The sequence below is a fragment of the Cavia porcellus genome, unplaced genomic scaffold (assembly GCF_034190915.1).
Source record: "Cavia porcellus strain 051 isolate PalLab524CR breed Dunkin Hartley unplaced genomic scaffold, mCavPor4.1 scaffold_15, whole genome shotgun sequence".
Taxonomy (NCBI): domain Eukaryota; kingdom Metazoa; phylum Chordata; class Mammalia; order Rodentia; family Caviidae; genus Cavia; species Cavia porcellus.
In genome coordinates this window covers 16,156,264-16,176,800 of record NW_026947498.1, presented here as the reverse complement: position 1 = coordinate 16,176,800, position 20,537 = coordinate 16,156,264, and positions in this window count along the sequence as shown.

Below are 20,537 nucleotides of genomic sequence, written 5' to 3'. Positions count from 1 at the left end.
TTCAATGGGTTAGTGTGGTTAGTGTGATCCACCACTGTAGGTACTTGATTTTGGATAACCTATTGGGTCTCAGCCAGGTCATGTTACCCAGGCCTAGCTCACTCCACCAATCCCGTTCAGGAAGGGAACAACTGAGTGAAGTCCCTGGTGCCCCTTGTACTTGCCAATCCTTCCCGGTCCCAGAATGTTGTCTGCTGGAGCCCCCTTTCTATAGAATGGCTCCACTCCCGTCACTCACCACAGATTGATACAGGCACTCTGCCAACTCAGCTCCTCATTTGGCTTGCCAACACCCTAACTCAATGTAACTGCACCTCCAGTGAGTCAAAGCAGCAGGACCTCGAACTGCTCAGCAAGTCATGGCAGGACCTGAGCAAGTTGCAGTGAGACTTTGGATGGTCAGCAAGTTGCCTGTTATGGCAGGAACACTAAACCTTTAGCTGCTCCAATAATAGTACCAGGACTGTATATTTGGTTGGTTCTTCTCACCTTAATTTCTTCTTGAGATGAGAGAATCCATCTCCCTTTTTTGGGGGGGGGGCTCCCCACACTGTATTAAGTTGCATTCTAAGTTGACTATCTCAGGGAGCCTCTGTAGCCAGTTGTTATCTATCCGCTATCTTTGCTCCTGTTTTTTTGTTTTCTTCTTCTCTCTCAAAAGAAATGAAGCTCAGTTGTCAGCAAAGCTGCAGCCCATGTGGGCTCTGTGTCCAGAAATAGAAACTGTGCCTTGCCCCCAGGGTCTAGGCAAGACACTTCAGAGACACTCTCAAGTAGCAGAGTTTTAAAATGACGCCTGAAAGAGGCAGGTTTGAGTTGGCAAAATTTTCAATGCATAGTTCACACATTCCTTGTGAATTCGAAGCTTTTCCATCTTCCAAACTCTTTGATGTGCAAGTGCAGCAGCGCTAGGTATGGGCGCCCATGGTGAGGTACAGAGTAGGTGCAGGACGGGCTTTGTCAGAGGTATAGGTGTGGACTCAAAGTTAAAATCAGTTGGCCTCAGTTAACTCGCAGTGGATTCCTGCTGACCTCTGATGGTCAGCACTGGCCTTTCTTGGTGTTAGTGGAACCCATCTGCTCTTTCGGGTCCTTGTTTTGCAGCAGTGAAGATGGAAACTGACAAACAGCAAACAGCAAGCAAGCCATGGGAAATGGCCACATGTGTGCTAATCAGAACAAATAAAAGAGACTTCCAGTAGGAGAGGAGGTTCAGTAAAGTGGACACCGTGGACATTTAGGTCTTCTGGGTTTTACAGATTTGGGACTGCTGTGCATGACAAAAGGCTGAAGTTGTTTTGTTTCAACCTGAAATACTTCAATCCAACATCTTCTTGACTTGATGGTTTGTGTTGAGAAGTCTGTTGTGATTCTGATGGGTTTTCCTTTATATGTGATCTGTTTCTTTTCTCTAACAGCTTGTGTTGAACTTCTGGGATCTTGAATATTATATGTCTGGGTACAGATTTATTTTGGTTATGCCTAGCTGGAGTACTACATGCCTCACTTGTCTAAATGCCACTTCTTTTTCTCATACTTGGGAAGTTTTCTGATATTATGTCTGTAAACATACACTTAATGTCACTTTGTGTTGACCCTGCTTTTTCACTGACACCTATTATTCTTAAGTTATGTTTCTTTGGGTTGTCTATGGCCACTGAATTCCTACTTCCTAGTTCCTTCTTATTATAAAGAGACATTTCCTTTTGCCATCACAAGCTTCAAACCTGTCTTCAAGGTTTGAAAGTCTATCTTCAAGTTTCTTTCGTGCTGGATGTGCCAGCTTTCAATGACGTTTTTAATTTTCAGGATGTTGCTTTGAATCTGTTTTGTGTATTCTAAATCTTTTTTTATATTTTTCATTCAATATTTCTCTCATTTTCCTATATTCCTCTATTATTTTATCTATGTCTTCTTTGGAGGTGCTTAACAATGCTTTTGTTATGTTTTCATTTCTTCTTTTATCTGAGATACTATTTCTGTTCTAAATTCTTTTACAGACTCATGAAGTTTTTTGTATGTGTTTTTTCTTCCTTTCTTTTTTTTCTGGTATGGTGTATTTTGTGTTTCTCTCTCTCTCTCTCTCTCTCTCTCTCTCTCTCTCTCTCTCTCTCTCTCTCTTTTTTCTGGTACAGTGATCAAACTCATGACCTCATGTTTGCACTGAGCTAAATCCCCAGCATGAAGTTGTTTCTTTACTTCAGTTGCCATTACTTCAGAAATTTCATGTGTTTGACTCCTGATCTCTTCTGTGTTTATATCTCCTGGATTTGCTCTGTTTGAGTTAGAGGACAGATTCTTCATTTTCTTTTTTTTGTCTTGACATATTTCTTGGTTCTTCCAAACAAGTAAGTAGTGGCATCCCAGGCACTTCCTGCATTGGATGCAATCTCTCTGAAGCAAGGCTGTTTGGATCTTCTAGATAGTGCTGGCTACAGGTATCTGATTGTGGCCACTGGATCAGGGCTGTCTGCTGCTTTTCTCAGTCTCTGCTGGCTTCCAAATGGCTGGTGGAATGTGCTTGGGCACATGGTTGGCCACTGCCTATGGAACTGGGTTGGTCATCTGCAGGGATCCTCCATGGTGCCCCTAGCATATGCATGGGGGGCAGGTCCAGCCACTGCCTCTAGACTGACATGGCTTCTACAAGTAACTTCTATGATGACCACTGGAATGCACACAGGTCAGGACTCAGTCCAAGCAATTTTACCAGTCTGCATCCAGCTAGGAGCAGCTGGAGGAAGCTGACAGCAGTACTGGTTCCAGGATTATCCATCACAACTCAAAAATGGCTTAGAGCCAACAACTCTCTCCCATGGGAGGACTGAGCCCTCTGCGCTCACTGCCAGCCAGTGCAGTGCTCTGCATCCTGTGCTCCACCACGCATCTCTTTGCAAAGGCCTTGGTGGTCATCAGCCACTGTCACTGTGACCATGTGTTGTCAAGTTCCAAAAGCTCATCTTATACTTTGAGTCTGCCTCTGGGCAAATGTGCCTCCAGTTACCACCTTCTTCTTCATTTAAATTTTTCTTTTCACTCACTCTGTGGACTTCAATTCTCGCTTAGGGGACCCATGTTCTTCCTTCTTACCTTCCCCATAAGGTTATATTCCAGTGTCTAGAGCATTTCTCAGAGAGGCTGTTTATTCTGTTGCTTACTATTTAGCTATTTTCCTGGAAGTCTGAGTCATATCCTTTCTTTTTGTCAAATATAGCACATTTTATTGGACAAAAGATGTCACATGGCAAATACAACAATATAGGAAAAAAGTGTTTTTGAAGCACAATGACAGAACATTTTTATGTGGCATAAACATGTATTTATTATCCTATTATCATATAATAGGATGAACCATTCCATCTTATGTGCTCCAGAACATGTAGGGTGTTCTTGTTGTGATAAATGTGTTATGTTTCAATTTCATTGAGATGTGAAACTTTTGCAGAATTCTGCAGAAATTGCAGAATTTTGATAAAATTATGATATCTTATCAAAATCACTTTGGTTATCTTTGAAGATACACTATTACGGAGCAGGAGAAATATTACACAGTGAAAAGTGGACAACAAATAATTGGAGATGAATGATTTAGTTTTTAAAAAGTGAAGAGATATTATTGCATAATCCTCATGCTACAATGAGACAGACCAATGGTGAGGCAGACATATGTAACCACCAGAGTTATTTCTAATTTGAAAATCAAACAACACAGTGTACTAGCCCATAGTTATCAAAAATGTAGTGTAATTATTATTTACATCTGTGTTCAGCTCTAGTGTTTTGGAGTTGTTCCTTACACCTTGGGAATCCACACAGTACCCTTCTAGTTCCACAACACGAGTCATTTCTTTTCCACAAGAATCGTACATGTGTGCATCTTATTTTTTTTTAACATTCTTTTGCTAATAGAAATTTAGTAGAGTATAAATATCTCTACTTTCACTTGTGCTTTTAAGGATATATTTTCTCCTTTACAATTTAGGTAATAATTGTAGGGAGCCGAGTGACAGGCATTGCTGCCTCGATGCCTCTCTCTCCTATGGGCACTGCGTCTGGCCTACATTAACCATAATCCTCTCCTGCTTACATCACGTATCCGGATGTGACAGTGACCCTGTTGTATTCATCTGTTTAACCTCTTCCTGTCCCAGCTCCCGCCCTTAGCCTATAAAAGGTGTGATCATTTTCTGAATAAACCAGAGACTTGATTGGATTACATCAACTTGCCTTCGTCTCTTTTGTCTCCCCTATGTCTTTTATTTAATCCCCGTTTCCCCTCCAGGAGTTCTGGACTTGTTGATCTGCAGGCCGGATCAAATAATGTTGCCAAATTTCTTAGAATTTTACAGCAAGTGGTCCCTTTCCTCTAATTCCTTCTGCCATTTCCCTTAATGTTTCACCAATAGACTTATCCAAGTCATTTCAAATTTACTAGTACAATTCTAAGCTCTCCTTCAACATTTATTAATGGAGATCTCAAGGCTCAAACACAGTTTCACATGTTGTATTTCAGAATATATCAGATTTTACTGATATAAGCACCTCCAATCATTTACAGCTTCTTATCAAATATTCCCAAAATTCTCAGTTTAAAAAGATTGTTTTGGGGCTGGGGGTTTAGCTCAGCAGCATAGGGGGATTTGCAAGCAGGCAGTCGTGAGTTCTATCACCGGTACCGATAAAAATGAAAAAGACAAAAAAAAAAAAATGTTTTATGGTGTTTGCAAATACTGTAGGTCAGGAACTCAAAAAAAAAAAAAAAAAGAGCAAAATAAAGTTCTATTTTCTGATGTCATCATAAGCTTCATTTAAGGGACCCAATTTCTTGACAATGACCCAAGGGAGATTGTTTCCTAACATGAATGGTGGTTGATGCCAACAGAAATCAGAAATTTTTGCTGGCTTCATCAGCCAGAGAACCTCCCACCAATATTTGCTGAGCATAATAACTTTGGGTTTCTTTTTGTCAATATGTATGTTTCCAAAGGCTTCAAGTGTCCTTAATGAAACCAGATTGAGATGTTAGTCTATTACTTAGGTTTAAATGAAGGAATAAAGACCCACATGTTTTGATTAGAAGAGTTTGAAACTCACCTTGAAAGAAAGCAAGTAGGATGGTAGACATTTCTAAGGTCAATTGTATATCCCAGTTGTTCAACCTGACACCTTGGTCTACCTGAAAGCTAGGACTTCCCTTAAAGATGAAAACATCCAGACACAAGGGCGGCAGATATGATTCTGCATGGTCTGTCCGAGTAACATGTTTTAGAAGAATTACTTTTACTTTCATCTATAATTGATTAAAAGTCACAAATATATAAGGTGTGCCCTGTCCTATATCACATAGAATGCTAAATACAAGATGTAATTTTGGTATTAAATTGTGAATTAGTTATATTATGCATATGAGTTTTCAAAGTGATGTTTCTTTAATTCTAATGGATGTTAAGTACAGATTTTATGTGGCACTTAGACTACGTATGGAAAATTCTTGTATTTAGTCAATCATTCAGATGTAACAGAGGGTGTTTTTGAATGGCAGTAGCACTGAAATCAGTGCAGTGGTAGAGAAAAGTGATCTACCTGTGTGTGGAAGAGCTCATACAGTCACTGAAAACCTAAATGCAGTAAAGTGAGCATCTTTGGCTCATCTTCAACTTACATGAAAACCTCTCTTGGATCACCTGCTTGGCAATTTCTGAACTTGGAAAACTCTCAGCCTCCACATTCAAATGAGCCATTTCCTTATAGTACATGTATTTCTTATTAATTTGTGTAAGGTTGGATTTTTATCACACTCTATTTTTCTGTGTAATATATTCATCTATATCTATATCTATATCTATATCTATATCTATATCTATATCTATATCTATATCTATATCTATATCTATCTATCTATATCTATATCTATATCTATATCTATATATATATATATATATATATATATATATATTTGTTCATACATATACATGGAAACATATGCATACTTCCTATTAGTTATTTTTTCTAAATAATCCCAATTAATATAGTAGAACTCAATAATTCTATAGAAAATAATCTTTTAAATGTGAATTATACTAAAAATGGTTTTAAAGTCATAAAAATGCAGTCATGTTTTTACCTTAATGGAAATAAAATCCAACCTTACACAAATTAATAAGAAAATGTTTCACTCCTACTAACCTTGAGAAGATGTTTAAAGCTAAAATAGACAATTTAATTTCTTAGTATTGAAAATAAAGTGTTATTTATTCTTCAGACTTTGATTTTGGAAATAACACACAAAATATTTAATGTTATAAATATGTGTGGATTCGTACCTGTCATTCTGAAGTCTAACAGAAGAGTGTTTTAGATGGTTACCACTTTGCTAGCCAATAAGGGTTTAATAATAGCTCAAAATTTTCAGCTTGGGATTACCAAAATTAAATAATTTAATAGATGAGCAAGTATACTCTATGAAACCATGTTTTATCACAGTGTATCAAATAAATCTTTTAAAAATGAGAATCTTGAAATTTATTGTTACTTTTGGTACATACTTATGTGTTTTAACTTTAAAAATCTAACTTTGTTTAGTTAACATAATCTAGGCTGGCGATTATTTGTGCATTATCTTGATTTTCAAATAATCCAATAAAACATGTAATAGGTTAAATTCTCCAAAATAGCAACATTAATTGTTAGTATTTGTTGTTTGCCAGATTATACTCTGTGTTAGTATTTGTAACATGAAATTCTTCATAAAATTATACATTAAATTTTATTTTTAACAACTGAAAAATAATAGTTTCCAACTTGAATGTGTTGTCCCTTGATAGTAGTATTTTATTAGTTCTCTACAGAGGTGCACTCTTAAAATATCTTCAATCTGGGAAGCCAAGGCAGGAGAATCCCAAATTCAAGTTTAGTCCAATCAAGTTTGTGTCTTAGGGAGACTGCATCTCCATATAATAATAAAAGACATTAAAAAGAAAGCAAGAGGGGAAGAAGGAACCAAAGAAGGGAAGATAGACAAAACAGAAAGAAAGACAAGAAGAAAGAAAGAAAAAAGGAAGAAAGAAATAGAGAAAGAAATGAAGAAAGGACAAGTAGTTGAGGGTTCAAAGGTTCTGGTTTTAATATCAGGTACTAAAAAAGTTTTTGATTTCTTTTATCATGGTGAACAAAAACCTTATTTTTGGCTGATACTAAGACTTGTGGGCTGGTTCTGCTCTACCACAGTATCTTTCTTTCACACTAGATTTTACTGTCTCTCCTAATTCAGACTTTCTCATCTTTCATCATCTTTACAAATATGGATCTTTGTTTAGCTGCTAAATAAAATACAATGAACAAGTAATTAAATCAATGAGCAAATGAATTAATAAGTCTATGTAACAAACAATCCAAAATTTTGAAGAGAAATCAGTAATTTCCAACACTACACAGTAAAATGTACCTCAGTGCCTCATCCCTCTGATTGGAAGGGGCTTCTCCATACCTTCCTGTTCAGCGTTGCAGATTACATACATTCCATGTGCATATATACACATGAAAACACTATTTGCATGTTCCACATTAATATTTAAGTCTCAAACTTTTTGTCATGATTTTACAAAGATTTTAAAGCAAATCCTCACATAAATTTACATTATTCTAGGAACAATTGCAAATACAAGTCATAAAAATTTATAAGCTAAAAATGCATTTTGTATTGACCACAAACTTATAACTTGAATCATGGATAATTTATTCTCAGTAAAATAATAAGGGGCATTGGAATGAATACAATGATCTTTGAAGTCATAAAGATGTGGTTCAAGTTCTATTTTTCCAACTTAATGAAGGGACAAAGTTTTTCTGATAAAAATCAATAAAAATTGGCTCAAACCAATATTACTATGCTTATTTCTATTAACATTGGAATTTAGTCATCACCATCAATTATACATTCATATATTTAGATGAAAATAAGGTGAATTTCATCAGGTGAATTTTACTTAAAATTATTAGCTAATCCTACTTAAGATTTAATGGTATATAAAGTTTGTAAAATATGTTAATTTTCTAGAAATAAAGTGATTGTTTGTGGTGGAATTAGCTCAGTTTGTCTACTTGAAATCCTAAAATCATCACTTTGTAATTCTCAGTACCTGCAAAATTTTCAGCAATCTGAGGGACTGAATGTGTCTGAATTAAAATACTTCTGTGTTACATGACTAATTGTGATTTCACCCATAGTAAATCTGGTGACTGTTATTGGAGAAATACTATTATGATGTATGGAAATGTAATTCTGACTCATTTTGAAGTGTATTGGTAGTTTCGGTGATTAATATCCTTTGCCAATTCCTAAAAAATAATTAATAGAGATGAAATAAAGTGACCATTTTTAAAAAGTAACATTTGCAAGTTTTTGAAACCAACTGAAGAGTTAGTATTACTTTCAGTTTCCTCTTATAATTAAGAAATTTGAGCAAAAAAAAAGAAGTTGGGCTAATTGACTTTTCCAAGTTATTCACTTATAGAACATGGAAAACTAAGAAAAGTTCCCATTTCTTGAAAAGCTAGCATTTTATCTTTTCTAGTACATAATATGTCTCTAAATTTTTCATCCCCCCTTTATACTATCTATAAGTCTCTTCTTTTTCTTCTATATTCTTAGCTGTTTTGCTCTATTTTTAATGGAATTTCTGTGAATGCTCTCTTCCAGAGAAGTTGCTTTAGTGAGTTTTGACAGTTCTTTTTTAAAAAATACATCTAACAGCAACAGCTATGAATAATTATTCAGCACCTGTCTTTGTTTAAGGAACTGGAAAAATAAAAAAGTGTACACAAATTTTGTCATCACTGGATATACTAAAGAGAAAATATTTCCTTTATATAGAGACTTTCTAGAGTTTTTCTTCATCCACACAAAAGATATAACAGTTGAGTTAAAGGAAGAAAAACCACTTTTTATTGTTAGTATTTTGCATCTTGAATTTCTCATGGATGAAGATGACGAACACACGAAAAATGATAGAGAATTAAATAACTGTTTTCCACAGTAGTGTTACAGTTCATTCTCTGATTCTCAACTGCTTTAAATTGTAGTGTTCCCCTTTCTAGAATGCATTATTTGTAGAGAAATCAATCAAAATTTGGATATCAATGCATTAGTAAACTTTTCCATTGCTGGTGAAACAAAAATAATTGATGCCTAGAACTTTAAGAAAGAGAGGTTTATTTAGCTGCAGGTTTCAAGGAATTCAGCTGATGGACAGCTAGTTCCAAGGTAGGAAGTATTGGAGTGTGGTAGTGGTAGAAGATAACTGCTCACTTCAAGGTGGCTGGAAGCACAGCACAGAAATAGTACAAGAAAAGAAGGCAACAGGAATCAGATACAGAGCCCAAAGCCACACCTCAATTACACATAAATACACAGAGAAGTGTGGTTTATTAATCTCCGATGTGGTTCTCAAGGTGATCATGTAGCCAATAGTTTAACCTCAATCATTGGTTAAAATACAGGGAGTCAGTCAAAACTTGACAATATATGAACAAAAATTAGTACATCTTATCAATCTACTTTATTAGAGTTTGGATAGCAGCATTATACAAATATAATAATTATTCAAGGACTTGACTCCAAATAAAAGACTAAACAAAATACTGATACTAACAGTAACAGTAACCAAATTGTAGTATTTGTGTCATTCCTATATTAAGCATTTTGCACATATGAACCATGTAAACTTACAAAAAGTATTTTAAGGCATATCTTTCATTATTTTCTCTGTTGACTTTCAAATATCCAATTTATTAATGTCACTGATTATAAAGTTCCTTAATTACATCTGAAATTGAATAATTTTTCTCTTATCAAAATATTTTCTTATTTCACCTAACATTTTTCTTTCATCCCAGCTATACTGGGGAAGGCATTGTAATGAGTAGTTGGACACAGTGATTTATTGTACACCGCGAAACTAAAAAAGTCAGCAGGATTAATTTAAACATCATTGCTAAAACATTGTGGAATTTATAATTAGTCTCCCAATCACATGTTGATTAGTATAAGCTATAAAATATAGCCTCCTAAACTACATCAATGAGGTTGTGGCCAGTTTTAATAAAATGAAAACTTAAGTTCATACAAACATTTTATTCACTGAAAGATCTTACTCCTTAAAATATTAAAGCCATCAAGCTAGATCCCAAAACAATGAGTAGAACACCTATGGAAGACAAATCCTATCAAACACATCCAATCTGTCACAATCTTCTTGTTGGCTTTCTAAGTTTGTTCAATATTAGCTTTAGAGATGTAGTGATGTATGAGTCATCAGGTACATCATTCTTATTGTACTTAATCACATCTGCTTTTAATGTTGCTTCTGGCCAGACAGTTGAGATTAATGTCTAGTCTGGCTTTTGTTTGTTTAATGAAATCATAATGTGGTCTCTAGAAATGAAGAGGTATGTCATAAATGCATGCTCATTGTTAGAACAGAAATATTCATAGGTTAGATTAAAACTATTGAACTAGTGCATATACAAACTTTTTAAGGTTGTCAAAAATATGCCAGATTGTTTCATAAAAACCTCCTGGTGATGTAATGATGGCATAGCTGGTAGCTATATTGCTATTCTTTACCACCCTTCCACTCTGTATTTTGAATATTCCTATCCTAGGCAATGCACTTACTCTGGGATTTACAGTTAAGACTTATAAAGACTCTCTTGCATTGGACCTTGAAACTGAGATATGCTTTTCAAAAGATATATTAATTATTAATTTAGCCAAATATTAGTCACGTCATTCTTTGAAATATAAATGTGAATGTTCTTTTGCCTAAAGAATCTAAGTTCAATATGTTCAAAAGCTATAGGCAAGAAAAATAAACATCAACTTATGAACTTTTGAAATACTTCTGATTTTAATGACTGTCACATTTATAAAATTTCAGGCTATTTTTATAAAACCAAAGTTGATAAAATTAGAGAAAATACATCACTTATACCTTAAGATTGTAGAAACAATGTGATTTTAAACCTCAGTCTTCTGCATTCATACTTGTGAAAAGAATATTGGTTAGATAATTAAATACATTGTGCTACAAAATTACATACATTGTTTTCTACCTGAGTCTGAACATAGGTGTTATTTAATGAAATAGTAGACATGGAAAACTCAAATTTAACACATGAAACAAAATCATTGAAGTAAGTTTCATCATTTTGTATGGTCCCTTGATTTCATTTCCATGATTATTTAGCTGTGAATCCTTGTATAATTTTTCCTTGGTATTATTATGTTAATTTTATTTTAAAGAAGGTAAAATTAAACAGAACAAAACAGATCATAAGAAAACAATGTAGGAGACACAGATTTCGAAGCACTACAACTGGAGATCTTCACTGTCTACCACATTGTCTCTTGTTTTCTTCCAAATAGTTGTCCATATTTTCATATACAATGAATTCATACAAAACAAAGTAGTATAAAACTGATCAGAACAGGATGAGGGAGGCATTTTAGGTCTTAAGACCAGACAATAGGGAAGTCAACAATGGCTGCCATAATGTCTCTCGTTCTCTACAAAATAGCTGTCCATACTTTCATGCATGTGGAAACTAAACATAATAAAATGGACTAAAATGACTCTGAACAAAGAAAAATATTTTTGCTATATTTCACATCAAGATGCTACAGAATCAGCACTGAGTACGTTACTATCTCTTTTTCTTAGCTATTTATTTCTTAGCTATTTATTTCATTTCTTAGCTATTTATTTCATCATGCATTATATAATCAATTTTCATTAACTGTTCAGAAGTTCTATGCATGCATGAGTCCCTACAAATATAGCTATTATTTCTGTATTAGAGGGAAAATTAAAAAAAAAAAAACAAATTCCTAGAAAAACATGAAATGAAAAAGACATATAAACATCTATAGCAAAGAGCCCAGAACACTGACAATATAGGCCTTCAAAACAAGGTGGTATGAGGGTAACTAGGGTCGTTATTTTAATGATCTTTAAGAGTACCTCAGGTCACCATACAATAATATGTACAGTTGTTCCAATCCTATGACTGTTAAGTAATTTGTTCCAAGAACTTATTGAATTTGTAGCACAATCTTCTTAGCTATCCTAAGTGTGTTTATATCATATTAGATATTTTTCCAAAAAGTTAGATATTTTTTCCCTTCTTCTTTTCTCTCATTTTCACTGAAATATTTTTCCTTTAAGCAGAATCTTGTCCATTCACTGTGTTTTTTGTATCTGATGTACTCTTACCATTTCTTACACAAGGGAGATTACACATGTGAGTTTGATTTATTTCACTTATGAGTATGATCTCAAGTTGCACCCATTTACTTATAAATATCTCAATGTGATCATTCTTTATAGCTGAGCACCACTCCATTGTATAAAAATATGACTTTTTAATCCTTTCCTCAATTGATAGGCATTCAAGTTGTTTCAAAGATCTGGCTACTACAAATTCTGCTGCTAGAAACACGGTTGCACATATATCACTGTGCTATGATGTTTTCAGTTCTTCTGAGAATATGCCTAGAAGGGGAATAACTAGGTCAAATGGGATCTCCAATCCCTACTTTTTGAGGAATCCCCAGACTGACATCTACAGTGGTTGCACCAGTCTACACTCCCACCAAAAATGCAGAACAGTTCCTTTTTCCCCATAGCCTCTCCAGCATTTGTTGTTGGTGGTTTTCTTGTTCCTGGCAATTCTTTCTGTAGTGAAATGGAACCTCAGTGCTGTTTTTAACTTGCATTTCTATAATGACTAATGATGCTGAGTATTTTTTTTCATGTATTTATTTGCCATGTCTTTCTTCATCTGAGAACTGTGTATTCGTGTCAGATGCCCATTTTTCAAATGGGTCTTTGAATTTTGGGGATCTAATTTTTTTTAAATTCTTTATCTATTCTGGACAGAAGTCATTTGTCCTAGGGACCGTTCACTAAGATTTTTTCCTAGCTTGAGCATTTTCTTTTAACTATTCTGGAGATTTCTTTCAACATGCAAAACTTCAATAGGATGTGATCCCAGTTGTTGATTCTGTGAAGTATTTTGCATGCAGTATGATTCTAGTTCATGAATTCTCTACTTATTCCTACGTCTTCAAGATTTCTACCTACTTTGTCTTCCAACAAATTTAGTGTTTATGTTTTAATATTTAGATCTTTGATCCATTTAGACTTTAGTTTAGTACATAGTGATAGGCATAGATGTATTTTTTTTCCCCCTTTGGCATATGGAGAGCCAGATTTTCCACCACCATTTATTGGAGAGACTATCTTTCTTCCAGTGAAAGTGTTTGCCCCCCTTTGTATCTTTAGGCCTATCTTTTATTTCAGTACCATGCTGAGTTTATTATGATAGCTTTGTAGTAAGTCAGGGATTGTGATGCTTCTTGATTTGCCTTTGTTGCTTAGAATTGCCTTTGCTATTCTAGGTCTCATTTCTCTAGATCTGTGAGGTATGTTGATGGTATTTTCATTGGGATTGCACTGAATCTGTATAACATTTTTGGGAGAATGAGCATTTTCACAATATTTATTCATCCTATCCATGAACAAGAGATGTCTTTTCATTTTCTGAGGTCGTCTTCAATTTCTTCTTTCAGGGCATTAAATTTTCTCTGAATAGATCTTTGACTACTTTTGTTAGGTTAATTCCTAAGTATTTCCTTTTTTGGATACTAGTGTGAAGGGTGTGACTTCTCTTGTTTTTTTCTGTTTCTTCTTTTATTTCTTTCTCAGTGATTTTGTTGTTAGTGTATAGGAATGGTAATGATTTTTGAGTATCGATTTTGTATCTAGCTTCATTGCTGAACTTATCTATTATACCTTGGAGTCTGTCAGTGTAGTTTTGGGGGTCCTCTGTGTAGAGTATCATGTCATCTACAAATAATGATAATTTAACTTCTTTTCCTGTCCTTACTCCTTTTATTTCTGTCTCTTGTCTAATTGCTCTGACTAGTATTTCTAGCACTATATCGAATAGGAGTGGTGATAATGGACATCCTTGTCTTGCTCCTGATTTTAGGGTAAAGGCTTTCAGGTTTTGGCCTCTAATAGGAAGCTGGTTCTTGGCTTGTTGTAGATGGCTTTTATCTTATTGAGGTAAAGATCATCTATTCCAACTTTTTGTAAGGTTTTTTTTTTTTTTTTTTTTTTTTTTTTTTTTTTTTTTTTTTACCATGAATTAGTGTTGGACCACATCAAAAGCTTTTTCTGCCTGCACAGAAATGATCATGTGCTTCTTATTTTTGGACCTGTTGATATGGTGGATTACATTTATTGATTTGTGTATGTTGAACCAACCCTGCATTCCTGGGATGAATTCCACTTGGCCATGGTGTATGATCTTCTTGATGATATTCTACATTCTGTTTGCCAAAATTTTATTGAGAAAATATGCATCTATATTCATTAGGGAAATTGGCCTATAGTTCTCTTTTTTAGTTGGGTCTTTCTCATGTTTTGGCGTTAGAGTAATGCTTGCTTCCAGGAATGAGTTATGGATAATTGTTTCCCTTTCAATATCATTGAAAAGTTTGAGGAGTATCAGCAGCATTAAATCTTTTTTGAATTTCTTGTAGAATTCCACAGTGAATCCATCTGGACCTGGGCTTTTCTTTGTTCATAGGGATTTAATTATATTTTCTATTTCATTAATTGAAGTTGGGTGATTCAGCAGTTTTATATATTCTTGTCCCAGATTTGGTAGTTCATATTTTCTAGGAATCTGTCCGTTCTTCTGTGTTATCAAGCTTATAAGAATAGAGGTTTTCAAAATAGGTACTGATGGGCTTCTGCATTGCCATAGGGTCTGTAATGATTTCACCCTTTTTATTCCTTATTGCATGAATTTGAATTTTTTCCCTTTTTAAAATAAAGTGAGCTAGAGACCTGTCAATTTTGTTTGTTCTTTCAAAGAACCACCTTTTTGATTTATTGATTCTTTGTATCATTTTCTTAGTCTCTATTGCATTGATTTCTGCTCTGACCTTTATAATTTCCACCTTTCTTTTGGCTTTGGGCTTGACTTGCTCTTATTTGTTAGAGGATTGAAGTGTAGCATCAGGTTGTTTATTTGCATTCATTCTGTTTTGCTGATGTGGGAGTTCACCACAATAAATTTTCCTCTGAGGATTGCTTTCATTGGGTCCCACAGGTAATATGTATTTGTGTTTTCATTTGACTATAAATATTATTTAATTTCTTCTGTAATTTCCTCTGTGACCCACTGATTGCTCAGGAGTGTATTATTTAGTTTCCATGTATTTGTGGGGTTTTTGCAGTTTCTGTTATCATTAATTTCTAGTTTCATAGCACTATGTTCTGTTAAAAAGCATGGTATAATTTCAATTATTTTGTATTCCCTTAAGCATTTTCTGTTGGCTAATATATGGTCTATTTTAGAAAACATTCCTTGTGCTGCTGAGAAGACTATATTCTGATATTGTTCTGAGTATATTCTGATGTTGTTGGATGGAACACTCTGAATATGCCTACTGAGTCCATTTGTTCCAGTTCTGCTATTTTTTTTTTTTTTTTTTTTTTTTTTTTTTTTTTTTTTTTTTTGCTGATTTTCTAGCTAGCTGATCTGTCCCTTTGTGTAAATGGCATGTTAAGGTCTCCTGTTATAATTATGTTATTTATTATTTAATTTTTAATTTCTGTTAATATTTGTTTTGTATAGCTGGGTGCTCCCAAATTTGATGCATAGGTATTGAAGATTGTTATCTCTTCCTCTTGAAGTTTTCCCCTAAGTAATATGTAGTGGCTTTTTTTGTCTCTCTGGATAATTTTTAGTTTGAAGTTCACACTATCTGCAAACAGAATAGCTACCCCTGCTTTTTTGGGGTGAGGGATCTTGTTACATGGGGTATGGTTTTCCATCCTTTGACTTTCAGTCTGTGAATTTCCTTTTGGGTTATATAGGTTTCCTGTATACAGCATATGTTGTTGGATGTTGTTTTTGATCCATTCTGCAAGTTTATTTAATTGGTGAGTTGAGGCCATTTACATCAATGGTTATAACTGATATATATTGGTTTACTTTTGATATATTGTCTTTCTGCATTTGATTCTTTACCTTTCCACTCTGTTTAATTGTTTGCCTTGCTTAGTGGTTTTTTCCCATGTCTTTCAATATTCTTTGTAGGGTTGGCTTTGTGGTCATGAAGTATTTCAGCTGTTCTTTATTGTGGAAGTATCTTATTTCTCCATCCATTTTGTAGAGCAGTTTTACAGGGTACATCACTCTGGGTTGGAAGTTATTTTCCTTTAGGATCTGAAATACTTCACTCTATGATCTTCTTGAATTCATTTTTTGTGTTGAGAAGTCTGCTGTGATTCTGATTGGCTTTCATTTTATAGGTTTTTTATATGTTTTTCTCCTCTCTTTTAATATTCTGTTCTTATATTGGGTTTATGGAATATTGATTATATGTCTGGGTATAATTTTCTTTTGGTTATGGTTTTTTGGAGTTCTATATGCTTCACTGTTCTGAATGTTAGTTTCCATTCTCATGTTTGGGAAATTTTTAGCTATTACCTCTGTAAATAGCCTCTTGATATCATTTGTTTTGTCCCTTTCTTTTTCTTTTATATCTGTCAATCTTATGTTGTTTTACTTTGCAGTTGCTGAATTGTAATTTCCTGGTTCCATGATATTTTAAAAAGATATTTCCTTTCCTTTTCACTAGCTGCAATCTTGTCTTGAGGTCTGAAATTCTATCTTCACTTTCATTGAGGCAGTTTGCCAATTTTCTTTGGAATTTTTTGTTTCCTGTGTATCTCTTTGAATATGCTTCATGCTTCTGTTTGTTTCTTAAATGTTCTTTTAGAGTTTCCATCTTTTTGCTTTGTTCCTGTAATTTTTAACTATATCTTCTTTAGATATGTTTATCATTTGTTTCATTACATTCATCATTTCTTCTTTTACCTGGAGACTATTTCTGATTTGAGTTCTTTAATAGCTTTCCGGAGTTGTTTCTTTACTTCAATTGGTATCATTTTAGGGATTTCAGGTGTATAGCTTATATTGTCTTCTGTATCCTTGTGTCCTATGCTTGTTTGGGTTGGACTGGAAATTTGGTATTACATTTTGGTCTTTTGTATTGTCATTTTCCTCTATTTACTGGTTTTGATCAATGTTTGAAAGCTTCCCCTGGACTCCTGGCCCACTTTTGGCTCCCAAAGCAGACTGTAGGCAACTGCTAGCCATTTGGAATTTGCTGGTCATGGGCTAGTTGAACCCATAGGGACTCCTGTGCATCCTAGGGTGATTTCAGATGCCAGGTGTGGTCTTACCACCTGAGAGCAAAGTTCCAAATTTTCCCCCATGTGCTTTGAATTCAACCCACTGATGTGTGTGTTAAGGGTCCCAGACTGGATTTTGGCCTTTATTAGCTGCTTGCAGTTCACTGGGTGTGCCCCAGTTAGGCCCACATGTAGCTCCCATGAGTCCTAGGGTGATTTCAGATGCAGGGTGTGGTCTTTCCTTATTATTTTACAGGAAAATTCCGGAGTAATGTAAGTTTGGTGAAGATACATTCTATTTTCATTAAACTAAAGGATAAACTTGAGTTTAAAAGATAACCACATGTTACACTAAGAAGACTCTTAAGGGAGAGTTCTAAACATATGCATATTTCCCATGGTAAACATCATTTTGTTAACATGAAGAATAAAGTATCCTGTCTGTTTTTTTTTTTTTTCTTTTAACTTTTAATCGGTACCAGGGATCAACTCATGACTGCTGCTTGCAAGGCAGGTTCTTATGCTGCTGAGCTAAATCCCCAGCCCCTATCCTGTCTGTCTTAGGGAAAAAAATAAAGAGTATAATTTTTCAAAAGAAATACAATTAAACTAAGCCAGGTCAACTTCAAGATTACAATTGGCACTCTTACTCAGAAGTAAACGTTTACTTAAAGGATTAAAATGCTGCACAGTCCACAAGGAAAACTCAAAATTACAAAGCAATCAGGTGTAAAATCATCTTTTATTTCTTAGGCATACATAGTTTGTTTACTGAGGTTCATGTTTAAAGCTTGAGCTATTATGTTACATTGTGAAATTTAGGCAGATCAAATAAATTTAAGAGAAATTTTTATTCATATACAAATAGCTAATGTATGTAAATTATGTGCACTTTTTAATACCTTAGATATATCAGATGCATGGTTTTTTTTTGGCAGTACTGAGGATGGAACATAGGACTTGAGCACCAAAGTACATCGATAACCTATATTTTGTTTTAATTTTGATAGAAAATTGGTAAATCATTAAGTTGTCCAGACTGCAATGGAACATATGATCTTCCTATTTCAGACTCCCAGAGTCCTGGGATGACAGGCTTATACCACCTGATCTGGCTAAACCTGAGTTTTTATCAAAAATGAAATAATATAAAGAAATGCAGGACAAATATATGTTGGTCTTTATAATTCTTCCAAATTTGTAATATCAATTCTTGTAGCAAATTGAATTGGAAAAATCATAGCAAAACCTGAAAACCAAATCAAAATAAAAACACGGCTCCCTTATATAACTGGAGTTAGAATTAAACACTGTTTAAGTATATTGAGTCTCTTTTACTCATTTAATATGATTATTGTCTTTTTCACACAGAATGAGTGAATCATACCAGCATGGAACACTGGAAATTGTTCAGTTCTTGAAAAACCAAATTCAATACTGTTGAATAAATTAAGGCTACCCAGATTCAGACAGCTTGAAATAATTTTACATTTTTATTAACATAGTTTCCCTACTGATTTATGTGCAGAACCACCCAAATATCCACTGTCACTAATTGTGTTTTAAAAAGTATATTTTTCATGGCTAGGAATGTAGCTAAGTAGCATGATCATGTGCTTAGCAATTGCAAGGTCCTGAGTTCGGTTCCTGGAACCAAAAGGAAAAAAAAAAAAAAGTACATTTATCTTCAAACTCATAATTTAAAAAAAAAAAAAAAACTTACCATGTACAGCTTTTAAAAATGGAACAAAATCTACAGTATTACATCCAACACTCCATTCATTTCTGATGACAATGAAAATGCAGCAGATATTCTAAATGTGTCAGTTTGTAACACTTTTTGAAAAAATTTACTTGTAATGAGTCCATATCGTACCAAATATACGATCTTAAGAATGATTCTAGATAGAATATAGTAAATGCAAAAAAAATAATTTTTGAAATAACTGTCTTCTTTCTCATCTAATTATAATTTAGAAAGTAGAGAGGAACATATTTATAATGATTTTAATATAAGATCTAAAATTTATGCTTGACTATCAGCTGAGCCCAGCCTGTTTTGCTGCCGTGCCTGGCCATCAGTGTGCAGAGGAGGAGCTGGGCAGATCTGGGGTGCCCTCATCGGCCTCTCTGTGTGTCTGGAGGACTGTGGATGTCTCTGCCCAGACTGTTGGAGTCCCCCCAGGCTTCCAGGTGCAGTGAAGGGGAGAGGTGGGTTTGAGGCTTCTACATCAGCCTCCCCATCCCAGTTGCACTTGGAGAACTGCTGAGCTCCCAACAGGTGGGCGGGCCCACACTATCAGCCGAGCCCAGCCTGTTTTGCGGCCGCACCTAGCCATCGGTGTACAGAGGAGAAGCTGGGCGGATCTGGGGCGCCCTCATTGGCCTCTCCGTGTGTCTGGAGGACTGTGGATATCTCTGCGAGCAGGGAGAGATCACAGGTTCCTGAGGCACCATGGCCTGTGGTAAGTACCCTAACCCGGGTGCAATTGAAGAACTGTGGATCTTCCAAGGGGCAGGTGGGCGCACAGTGTCCCTGAGGCCCAGCTTGTCTGGAACTGCAGAGCTCTGAGCAGGCAGAGGAGGGCCACTGGTTCTGCAGGCCCAATGGCTTAGGGTAGCGTGGTGCCAGAGTCTCAGTAGCTGCAAACATAGAAGGGGATTTTCAACAGATCCTGAGGAAGCTTTCAAATAACACTTGAAACACAGAAATATAGGAAAATGACAAATCGAAAGACCAAATAACAACCTCAAACCTCCAGCCCATCTCAAGAAACCCTAGGAGCGATGTATATAGAAGAAAATATATCCCATCCACCTCATATATCGGAAACAATAGCTACTGAAATTGACAAGCAACTCCAGGAAGCTTTAAAGAAATTCAAACTTGAAATAATCTCCCAGATAAAAGAAGAAATGATAAAAGAAATGAAAGAGATTCTAAATATATCTAAAGAAAACACAGATAAAAATTGGAGGAACAAAACAAAATGATAGAATCCCTAGACGAGCAATATAAGAAACAAACAGAATACATAATGCAGATGCACAGAGATATACAGGAAATCAAAAACTATACTGAAACTTGTAAAAACCGCCTTAATGAAAGTGAAGATAGAATTTCAGACCTTGAAGACAGGATTGCAGCTAGTGAACAGGAAAGGAAAGATCTTTTGAAAATAACAAGGAATCAGGAAACAACAATTCAACAACTGCAAGACGATGCAAAGAAGAATAACATAAGAATGATAGGGATTAATG